This window comes from Cebus imitator, unplaced genomic scaffold, assembly GCF_001604975.1.
Source record: "Cebus imitator isolate Cc_AM_T3 unplaced genomic scaffold, Cebus_imitator-1.0 Scaffold42, whole genome shotgun sequence".
Taxonomy (NCBI): domain Eukaryota; kingdom Metazoa; phylum Chordata; class Mammalia; order Primates; family Cebidae; genus Cebus; species Cebus imitator.
In genome coordinates this window covers 4053977-4065608 of record NW_016107357.1, presented here as the reverse complement: position 1 = coordinate 4065608, position 11632 = coordinate 4053977, and the positions used below count along the sequence as shown (strand labels likewise).

At 43.3% G+C, this 11632-nt stretch overlaps 1 pseudogene; it reads right to left on the bottom strand.

The window, feature by feature from the left end:
• Positions 1–785: 785 nt before the first annotated feature.
• On the bottom strand, positions 786–903 carry LOC119470882 (annotated as a pseudogene).
• Positions 904–11632: the final 10729 nt, after the last annotated feature.

The window sequence follows — 11632 nt, the reverse complement described above, 5'->3', positions numbered from 1 at the left end:
GCCAGGAGCCCTTGTCTGCACCTTGGCCTCCTCACTGCCCACCTCCTTCCCACCCAGTGCAACCACTGTCCCGACTTCGAGCACCACACATCAGGTTTGCCTCCTAGGGGTCACTTTTCAGAAGCTGATTCCAGAAATGCACAGAGAAGACTTTCCTTTTTCTTCATCTATAATGCCTGAAGTTGGGGAGGCTTCTGGAGCCTGTCTTGGGTGTTCTATGTTACTTATAGCTGTCAAGATCCCTAACCCTCAACACCACATAAACCGGAGGAATCACAGAGACAGAATTATCTCAGAGAGAAACACGGTGGTGGGCAGCCAGCCAAGCGTGGAGGAAAGTGAGATGAGATCAACAAGATGAAGGCATTGTCAAGAGGCAGGAGCTGCAAGAGGCCAGGGCCCCCAGGGACAGCCTGCAAAGAAGGCAGGAAACTTAAATATATGCTCATATTTTTACCAAAGGGAGAGGGAAAAGAATTCCAACCCCTTCCCACAGTCTTCCTCCCATCATTGTCTCTTTCCATTTCTTCCCCATTCTAGAGACACTATTGTAAGCAAAACCACACCCTCTACCTCTTTACTGCAAACACTCATTGCACAATAGAAATATAATGTGAGACATATGTAAGTTTTTACTGCAGTAAAAGACATATACCATAAAATTGACTATTCATGGCATGTAGTACCTTCACAACATTGTGTAACTGACACCACTACCTGGTTCCAGAACATTTTAATCATCACAAAAGGAAACCCAGTACCAACTACACAATCATTTTCCATCCTCAAAACCATGGTTAATGCCACAAAGCAGATGGCAATGCCCAAGTTATATGAGTGTTACACGGGCCTCTTCCATCCTTGTCAAGGGGAATGCGAACCTTCTCTTCTTCTTTTTTAGACAGAGTTTTGTTCTTGTCACCCAGGCTGGAGTGCAATGGTGCGATCTCGGCTCACTGCAACCTCCACATCCTGGGTTCAAGCGAATCTCCTGCCTCAGCCTCCCAAAGTAGCTGGGATTACAGGCACCTGCTACCACGCCTATCTAAATTTTTTGTATTTTTAGTTGAGACGGGGTTTCACCATGTTGGCCAGGCTGGTCTTGAACTCCTGACCTCAGGTGATCCACCCGCCTCAGCCTCCCAATGTGCTGGGATTACAGGCCTCCACACCCATCCAATCTTTTCTTCTTTACATGAAACTCACATATGTAATTTAAAATTTTTTAGTAACCACATTAAGAGGTGAAAAGAGACAAATGAAATTAATTCTAATGCTTTCTTTAGCCCAGTATTATACAAACTATTATCATTTCACATGTAATCATTATTTTAAAAAATGATTACTAAGATAGCTTACATTTTCACTTGTACTGAGTCTTTGAAATTGGATGTGTGTATTTTACATACACAGCACATCTTAATTTGTACTGACATGTGTCAAGCACTCAACAACCACACATGGTTAATGGCTATCATGTCAGACAGTACAGTTCTAACCAATTCATAAGGCGCTATCAATATCCTAAATCACCTTTTTAAAAGGTGATTCTTACATATGTAAAGATTCTAGGCTATAGTTTTAATATAAATTTTATCAATTTTAATTAACAGAAGTGTTAATTGAAAAATTAATATCAATTTTAATAGAGGCTGGGCGCAGTGGTTCACACCTGTAATCCCATAGCATTTTGGGAGACCAAGGTAGGTGGCTCACTTGAGCCAAGGAGTTTAAGAACAGCCTGAGCAACATAACAAAACCTCAGCTCTACAAAAAATATGAAATTTAGCCAGGCAGGCCTGGGTCCCAGTTACTCAGGAGGCTGAGGTGGGAGGATGGCTTGAACCCTGGAGGCAGAGGTTGCAGTGAGCTGAGGTTGCACCACAGCACTCCAGCCTGGGTGACAGAGTGAGACCTTGTCTCGGAAAAGAAACTTAATATAAATTTACTTCCTTAATTATAAAAAATATATTTGGAAGCTACAGAAAAAAAGTACCTAAGTTCTAAAACAAGGGCAAGGATGATCACTTTTTAGCACTAGGTGCGTTAGGACTTCTTTGTGGTTCTTTGCTCATGGTACAGCAAATGGAAACTAAAGGTGGAAAACTAAATTGCCACACAGCCACTTACCCGGAGACAAACATCCAGACGTCCAAAGGGTCGTGACTGTCAGCATACAAGGCCAGGCAGGGCGACCCCTGGGGACAGTGGTAAGTTTGTCCCATGGCCTGACAACCCTTCTGTTTCATCAGCAATTCTCTAGCATACCAGGAGCTTGCACCAGCCAAATCTAGAAACCTGGACCCAGCCCAGCATCATGGGAAGCTGCCCTGGCAGTTTTAGGAGATGCAGTTGGTCCCTTCCACCAGGGCATTGTGGAAGATCCATCTAGGATGGTCACACTTTGCGCCTATGCAACCATGCGCCCAAGCGTCCCAACTCCGTCACCACCGGAGCCCCCTCCCTTGTGCTGCCTGGTGTTTACTGGGGAGTCCATGAAGACTCCCTTTCACAGGAAGTCTTTAAAAGGAGGGGAAATGTCCCTTTTGTTGAGGACTCAGGTGGGAAGAGGAGTGAAGGCAAGGGACGAATTCACTGCCCTTTCAAAACCCCTTCCAACCTCCAGATCTTTCCAGCATTTCCTCTCACATACATTTGGACCTAAGCTTAAAAATATGATCTGGGTAATGAGGATGTTGGTTAACTAGCTTGTATCTAACAGCCTTTCCAACCCAAACATTCCAGGGTACTAGAACGCCATTCATTCCTCCACACACGCACACACTCACAGACACCCACACACTCTGCTCGAGTCTCCAGTTCCACCCCATAGAGGAGAGCACGCAAAGGAATGAGAATATATCTCCTCAGCCCTGCTAATTCACAGGGAATACACAGATGGCTAAAAAGAAGCAATCTTATTTAGCCATCTGTGCTCAGAAAGAAGGAAATCTAGCAGAAACCAGAGCAGATATCCAAGAATGCAAAAATTTTTTGGGGGGCATGCTTTGTGCCACAATGCCCCAAGTTGGAAAAAAAATGCGTCATTTCATATGTTTATAACAACATCTGATTTAATATTATACAGTTTTGCTTCGTCGCAAACCAGAACAAATACTGTCAGATTTATTACATCCTTCTATTCTGAGACTTAAGTAATCATAGTTAGTAACAGAGCCATTCCACAGCTTAAGGGAAAGCTTTACAATTCTTCGGACCTAGGACTCCTGAGAGGGAGGTTATTTTCAAGAAGAATTTAAGATTTTAAAGCTCCCAGTGGAGCTTGAAATTCATCCCTTCCATTTCACATGAAAAGAGTTTCCTCTGAAGCTTGGCTGGGAAGGAGGAAGAGAGAAAAACCAGTTGGCACACAGACTCCCACTGAGCTTAGAGAAGGGCCATGTTCATCAACATTCCCAACCTTTACCTTGCCTTTTTTTTAGAAAGAAAGAATGAAAGAAAGAGGAAGGAGGGAAGGAAGGAAAGAAGGAAGGAAGGAAGGAAGGAAGGAAGGAAGGAAGGAAGGAAGGAAGGAAGGAGGGAAGAGAAAGAATGATTTTACCATTGACTCTCTTGCTTTTAAAATTGCTAATGCTGTATTTGGGACACCCTTATTTGTTGATTCACTAAAAGGCACTAATTGATTTTTATAAGGAAATTAAATTTTCTTACAAAACATGCTTTCTCATTTACTCCCCCACACATACATGCACACATGGTCATTTATTACATGATTTGTGCACAAGTGTTAAGTCCCAAATGTTGCCTCTGCTTGGCTGATGAATTCAGGATTTGTTAATGATGTGGTCATTGACTGTTTCATGGAGGCTCAGATTGTAGGTTTGGTGTCTTCAGAGCTTTGCTCCCCTTCGGGGCATATATGGTCCTCTGCTGCACCCAAAAGTGGGGCTGTGGTCTCCTGAGAGCTGGTGGAGGTATGTTTGGATCAGTGTGACCCCATCACCCAAAATGAGCACATCCATGCTTAGCCATGAAGTATTCTAATGAGTTCCATTTATCTCAGAAAGCCAGAATTTGTTACTCCGGTATTTCTTTACACACCACTAAGAAGAATGTCAACATTAATGTGGGGTGAGTAGGGGTGATGGAAACTTGGTCTACAGAAACTCAAGTAAAAGTTTATTACAGCTTAGAGTCTTTACAAAAATGAGAATGTCTGGGTTCCATTGCAGAACTACTAAATCAAGATATCTGAGAATCTGACACAGGAACCTACTTTAGCCATGGTTCACAGGTGATTCAAATACACACACCAGTCTTAAAGATCCTTTCATTAACTCATAAGCAATTGTTTCAAAACAAGATTGTAGGATCAACCCAGTTTCCAGATGAAGGTACTACCACTCTTTGAATTCATTCTTGCCAACTTATTTTTTAGCATTGCTGGAAAGCACAAGCCTTGAGTTCTAATTCTAGCCCATCACCTGCAATGCGGACAAGTTACTCAACCTCCCCAAAGCTCAGTGGCATGCGTTATGCATTCAAGAAAAGAGTGATGATGACACAGTAGCAGCTTACCAAAGACCTGCACATCCATCCTACCTCACTTGGTCGTCAGCAAGATCTCATCGCATAGAGGGGATGAAAGTGCACTGTGGGCTTTACGGCACTTTACAAATGCAAAGTACACTTCGAACGTGGTCCTACTGGGTTTTGTTTGTGGGTTTTTGTTTTATTTTGTTTTGTTTTGAGATCAAAATATCTGCTTTATTTCTGATAGAAATTCCACTGCTTTTGTATTCCTAAACTACATCCTCCAGCCTAGTTTTATCAATAATACTGAATCCTAACATTGAGTTTATCTCCCCAGCCTTAGGCAGAACTGGGAAACTGCAGGCATCTCCCAGCTAGAGAAGGGTCTTTTCTGCCAAAATCACCATTTGGACCAAAGGGACCTGGGTCCCAGCACCTTAAAGGCAGCAAGAGCCCAAGTAGAAAAGAGAAGGAGAAAGAGTGGAGCTGAAACTCACTACTTCTAAATATACCGGTCAGATCTCTGCCAAGCAGGAGAGTATGAGGAGGCAGAGAGAGGCCAAAACTAAGGGCTAAGGGATGTCTCTTTATTTGGACACATTAGGGATAAGTGTGATTATAACACATTTATTATAGCTAAGTTATCTCTATCCCCAAATTCCTCAATTTTTTGTTCTTTGAGTCCATTATGTTAAACATTACGCCTATAGTCATATATAGGTATACATATACAATAGGGATAGCATCTTCACAGAGGGAATCAACTCCTACCCCCACCTCCAGTCACCTCCATGTACAACTTCCTAGAAGGGTACTGTGTGTTTTTGCCCTATGAGGTTCTGAGATGGGCCAGTACAGTACATTGTGTTCTTCAAGGCCTTTCTGTAGTCAAGACAAAAATTGCAGATCCTTTTCATTTTCCATCTCAAATTATATCCAGACATCGCTCTGACCAACCTAACCTATCAGAAACTGTGCAGCAAAATCAAGTGATATCACAAAGGTAACCCGACAATAAAATCACAGTAAGAGGCTCTAGATTTGAACATAAACCTCCTCAACATCAAGTTACCAAGGAGTCTCAAGTCCAAAATTAAATTCCAAGTTAAGGACCAAAGAAGGCAAAATGAGAAATTAAAATCTTAAGTTATCTCACTCTCAAGTTCAAAAGCATTAAATCGCAATTTCATATTCTTTTTGGTGTCAGCAAGAAGAGTTCTGAATGGGCTGCGTGGGGCTGGTTTTCCTTCAGCAGCAGCCGCCCAGGATGCCGTTCCAGGAACGGACTTCAGAGTTTGGATTAATGCAACTCCAAGTCTCTGAAGAGTTGCCCCTTTTTAAATTATTTTTCTTAAATTGTGGTAAAATATACATAACATAAAATATGCCACCATCACCCCTTTTTTTATTCTTTTAAAGACAGGACCTCACTCTACCATCCAGGCAGGAATATAGTGGTGTGATCAGTAGCTTACTGTAACCATGAACTCCTTGACTCAAGCTGTCTGCCCACCTCAGGCTTCCAGGCAGCTAGGGCTAAAGGCATGCACCACCAGGCCTGGCTAATATTTTCATTTTTTGTAGACACAGTGTCTCACTATGTTGCCCAGGCTGGTCTTGAACTCCTGGCCTCAAGTGATCCTCTTGCCTTGGCCACCATAACCATTTTTTTTAAAGTGTACAGTTCAGGAGTATTAAGCACATTCACTTTGTTTTGAAAACCATCTCTGGAACTCTTTCCATCTTGCAAAACTGAAACTCTATACCCATGAAACAACAACTCCTCATTCTCCATTCCCCAACCACTGGCAACTAGCATTCTACTTTCTGTTTCTATGAGTTTGACTGCTCTAAGTATCTCATATTAGTGGAATCATACAGTATTTCCTTATATGACTGGCTTATTTCACTTAGCGTAATTTCCTCAGGTTCATCGATGTTATAGCATGTGTCAGAATTTCATTCTTTTTCAAGGCTGAATAATATTCCATTGTATGTATAGGCTACATTTTGTTTATCCATACATCTGTCAGTGGACATAGGCTGTTTCCTTTTTTTTTCAACCAACACAGCAGATGATCACGGCACGAATTTAGACAATAACCCAGTCCCCAGTCACAGATAATTTATCCAGGCAAAACTCATTCCTAAAGCCCAATACTTGGTGTTGCCAAAAATGACAGCAGATTCAGAAGAGAAAGGTGCTTTAGAAAATTCTTCAAAGGGAAAAAGAGTAAATGGTTTTAACTGAAGTGTTCTTCATTAATTGCCAGGTGACTGTAACCTTTGGAGAGGCTAATTACGGCACTGAGGTTTTCTTTCTTTCTTTCTTTTTTTCCATATCTGGGGGAAATAAACTCATTTCTGTAAACAGTCTGCTCTGACAGTAGCATTTGAGACATTACTGCTTTAAATGCATTTTCATGGCTCAAAATAAAAACACTATTATAAAGTGTTTCTTAAGGATTTATTTTCTCCCTAAGAAGCTTAAAATGTGGACACCACGAATAATGACCCAAACTTGTGAGTGTGGCATAACAAAGAGAAAACAAAGCACTCACCCTGTCCTCCAGATCATGCCCAGAACACTGTCTGACAACATGTGGCTTGCCAACTGGAATGATGCAAAATGTCAAACATACATCTGCGGAAAAGGGGCTTGTCCCACAGGAAGCAAGCTATTGGGGAACGGGGAGAATGATATAATTAGAAATTTAAGACACAGTATAACTCAGAAAAATGTTGGCTGGGCAGCACATTGCTAAGACTTGAAATCTTTATTTTGTTTCTCTTTTCAAAAGCCCTGTGAGCGTAATGAGAAGAACACGGCTTTAAGAACTAAGATTCACCCCATCAGGCATTAATGGTGTCCAGAAACTATGTGAATAATCTTACTCGACATCCCCAAGACGTTTATATCTGTCCAACGCAAAATCAGAGGGGGGAGCATGTTAGTTTTCTCAGCCTTTTGATAGCACACATACAAGATCTCATAGCCCCACAAAAAGCTCTAAATATATTCTCTAGGACTACGACTGCCTTAAAATATAGACTTGCATTTATCTTGGCCACATTAACGAGATCTGTTTGACCAATACATTTATATTTATGATGACTAAGGGCAGATTATGGTTGTTAAAATTTGTCCTTGGGACATGAAAACACTCCTCTGTCATTAATACATTTTGTAATATAAACTATGATGTCAGGTCAACATAAAGGGTAAAAACGTTCCTAAAGTATGCACACATCATTTTTTAAAGCAATTGAGCCTAATGGAATAACAAAGGTCATCATAACAAACCATTACAGCCTTGGTCTTGACAACTCTGGCCACAGAAGAACCTCCAAGAAACCATCATCATTCCTCCAATGTTATGGCATCCAGACGACAGGAATGGCTCGCAAATGAGTCATACGGGCTCAGATCCGCGGTAGCTATGTGAGCGCTGGACGATCAATTATTCATGTGTTTACAAAGAGCTTTCCTGGTTGATGTTAACCAGAGCTGCCTGCAACGAAGAGCTCTCCAGCTGTCCTCGGCCATCCCAGGCCTTGGACTAACAAGAGGCTTTAATTGCTGGGCAAGTCGTGGAAGGTGCCCCTCCCCTAGACCCAATAAACTCAATCTCTCTGAGACTTTATTAGGTGTAAAAATGCTAATCAGAAATAATTATGACAACAATACTTTATTTACAGTACTCCCAGTAAATTCTAAACAGGGAGACAGAAATTAGACTCGACTTAGTTCCCACAGGGTTCCACCAGGATTGGAGACGGACCAGTACTAGGTCAGGAATTGGTAGAGGGCATAAGAGACACCAGTGAAGAAGAGGGACTAGGGGTTGTGGATTTCACAAAAAAGGTAAGAGGAAGAGCAGTCTAGAATGCTCTGCGAAGGTAAAGGAGCATGACTGAGGACCACCAGGGGTGAATGCATTAGATTGGTCAACAAATAGCCAAATGTGAGTGAACTTGACCTTCCCATCAAAAATGGCCTTGGAAGAAGCTGAATGGGAAGTCACTTCTCAGTCCTTTCTGTTACCCTACACAACCTACAGCCTGTCCAGGAAGAATAATAATGTAATTAAGGCAACTCTTCTCTCTCAGCCAGGCCACAGAGCATGGGAGCAGGTGCTCCAGCACCCAATCCTCAGCTGTGTTTGGAGGGAGAGAGGGGTTATAGTCAGAGCTGTGCCCGAGCCTCTTCCTTTGAAGACAGTGTGATCGGAGGAGACCACGGGATGCCTCAGGTACTTTCCTATTGTCCCAATTCTAAGAACATTTGTGGTACCAAGCCAGAGTCTTCCTCTTGCTTGAAATTGGGTAACTTTAGATATTATCATAACTCATTCACCCATTTCAAAGAAAGTAGTGGAGCAAACAACATCTGTTCTCACAGATAGCAAAGCACAGTAGTGCCTTGTGCAGATGTAGGTAGGGTCAGGGCCATAGGACCCTGAGGTAATTCTGCCTCATAGGATGGGATGCAACAGTAGATGAGAGGAGTTGCAATAGAAAGGAAAAGCTAGCGAAAGAGAAACAGCGCATGCCTCCCTGCTGCATGGCGCATCCTGGAGCACTTTCATCACAGGTATTGTTGTAACTTACATCACAGGTATTGCTATAAGGGTGGGACTAGAGAGAGTCTGGGTTACCTTCCCTCACCCTGATCCATTATTGGATATCCAGGAATGCACGTGTGGAAAATGATCCCAAAGAAAGAAGTGCTTCTCCCTAAGGCTCACAACCGGAGAGACATTTCCCCACACCTCCTTTAACCTATCAAGTTCCAGTTCCATCCTTTTACCCCAGCAGAAGCGACAAGGGAGAGGATAAGAGGAAGCATCCCAAGAGAGGTCTCCTTCACACGGGGACACTTTTAACTTCTTCAGTGTTCCCATGAGTGGACCTCTCCTGCTAATTGGGATTCCTTGACTGGCTGACTCTCTGTCTGGAGATCAGAGCTTTCTTTCTCAAAAGACAGTCCAAAACAGACCTTTTGGAAGGGTGGCATTAAACACAGATGTCTTCCTGCAGGACTCTCCAGAGCCTTCTGCCTTTAAAGAGAAATGAGGCAACGAGGACTTTCCAAACTTACTGGTCCATGGAATTCTTTTTAGGAGCATCCCTAAAGGCAAACTTTCGGAATTCCATGGACCAATAAGGCATTGGGAAATGCAGTGTTAGGGTGTGCTATCAACACCCCAATTACACCTATAATCAATGTCTGGTCTGAGAGCCACTCTGTCACTTTCAAGGGACTTTAATGTATCTGTTCTCCACTATCATGGGTTGCTTTAATTTGTTACACTCTCAGGATGCCCAGAGCACTTGCCTGGAGTTTCAGCTCACCATCACTGTTGGTGACAGCCTCATAGATGGTTTCCCAAAGTCCCATTTGGCTAGTGCAGTTTACCTGACCTCCCCATGCACTCTTACTAAATTGGCAGACCTCCACAAGCTCATCTCCTCACCCCACCCTATTATCAGTAAAGGGAGAAGGAAAGCAGGAATATGTCTCCCTGTAGGACAACTGCCTGAATTCCATCAGCCCACCCTGATTTCTTTCTGCCTTCGTATGCATAAGTTGCTGCTCTGGTCTTTCGGTTGCAGGTTTCTAACATTTTCTGTGGAATAGCTGCAAAAGCAAGCCTTTAGGCAGCCCCTCTGGAGCCTGGCCCACATTGTCCTTTTCAAGACCTTCAGCTCTGAGGTTGTGACTCTCCACTGCCCTGCACAGAAGGAGACACCCACCGAAGGTAGAAACTTTGTCCTGACCCCAAACGTCCGTCATCCGCTGTTGTAAGATCTGAAAATCTGGGTTGGCCTACATTCCCAATCCTACATTTTAAGTGGAATAGTGTGCAAATGCTCAGTATCCAAAATAAATGGGACATCAGCTTTGTCTCTGGCATTAACCAACTCATTAAGTATAAAATAAACACAAGTAAATGGCCTTTAAATCTCACTGACAGAAAGCTTGGCAACTACTCTGAGATTCTAGAGGTCACTGGAACTTCTCTCTTCAAACAAGAATCTTCCTCACCGTGTGACAGAATGGCAGGTCTGCCCAGTGAGGAGGGTTTCTGGGTGCTCCCTTCCATCTGGGAGCTGCCCTGCAGAGCTAGCTACCCCGAGAGCCTGTCCATGGAGAATGAGGGGTGCTGCCTGAAGTGTGACCTTTGGCACTGATCAGGCGTGGAGAAGTAGCTGTTTGTTCTTACAAGTGGTTAAAATTCAGGACTAAGGCATTCACTTGCCATTAATTATAAATACCTACCAAGAGCCACCAAATCCAACCTTGGGTTTCTGATTGCTCTCTACCTATTGGCTAGTCCCAGAGAGCCAATGTTCACGTGGTTTCCTAAATCCCATGTACACTCACTGTCCCACGGGTCCTCCAGGTCCCATTAGTAATGCTACTTGCTGAACACGTCACTTTGTCTCCATCTATCTATAGTTTCATCATCAACTGGACTTGTTGGGGAAGGTGATGGCTCAAGTTCTCTGGATAGCTGATGTAATTCTTCACCTGATGCCAAGTGTGCAGAAAACAAATTGTAGTCATTCACCAACCAGAAAACAAGCACATGTACCTCTTAGCTCAGAGCTTCACCTCAGAACTTGGCCACATTTCAGCGATTGCTGACCTCTTTTATAAAACCAAAGTGAAAAATGCACAGCTTTTGGTAAAAAGCACGTTGACTTGATAGTCCTTCAAAGGTGGGTGCTTGCCTGGGAGGCTACGGGTGAGCAGGTCCATTGCCCAGAAGACCCAGCTGCAGTCAGGTGTCAGAATTATCGGCTTTGCCCATTCACCTCAGTCAGTTTTCTTTTTTTCCTTTTTTCTTTTTTAGAGAGAGGCTCTCACTCTGTCACTCAGGCTGGAGTGTACTGGTGCAATCATAGCTCATTGCAGCCTCAATCTCCTGCTCCTGAGCTCAACCAGTCCTTCTGCCTTATCCTCCCAAGTGGCCACAGCCAGGACTGCAGGCATGCGCCACCACACCCAGCACATTTTAAAATTTTTTTGTAGAGAGAAGGTCCCATTATATCATTTGGGCTGATCTCAAACTCCTGGGCTCAAGCCATCCTCCCACCTTGGCCTCCCAAAGTGCAGGGGTTACAGGCATGA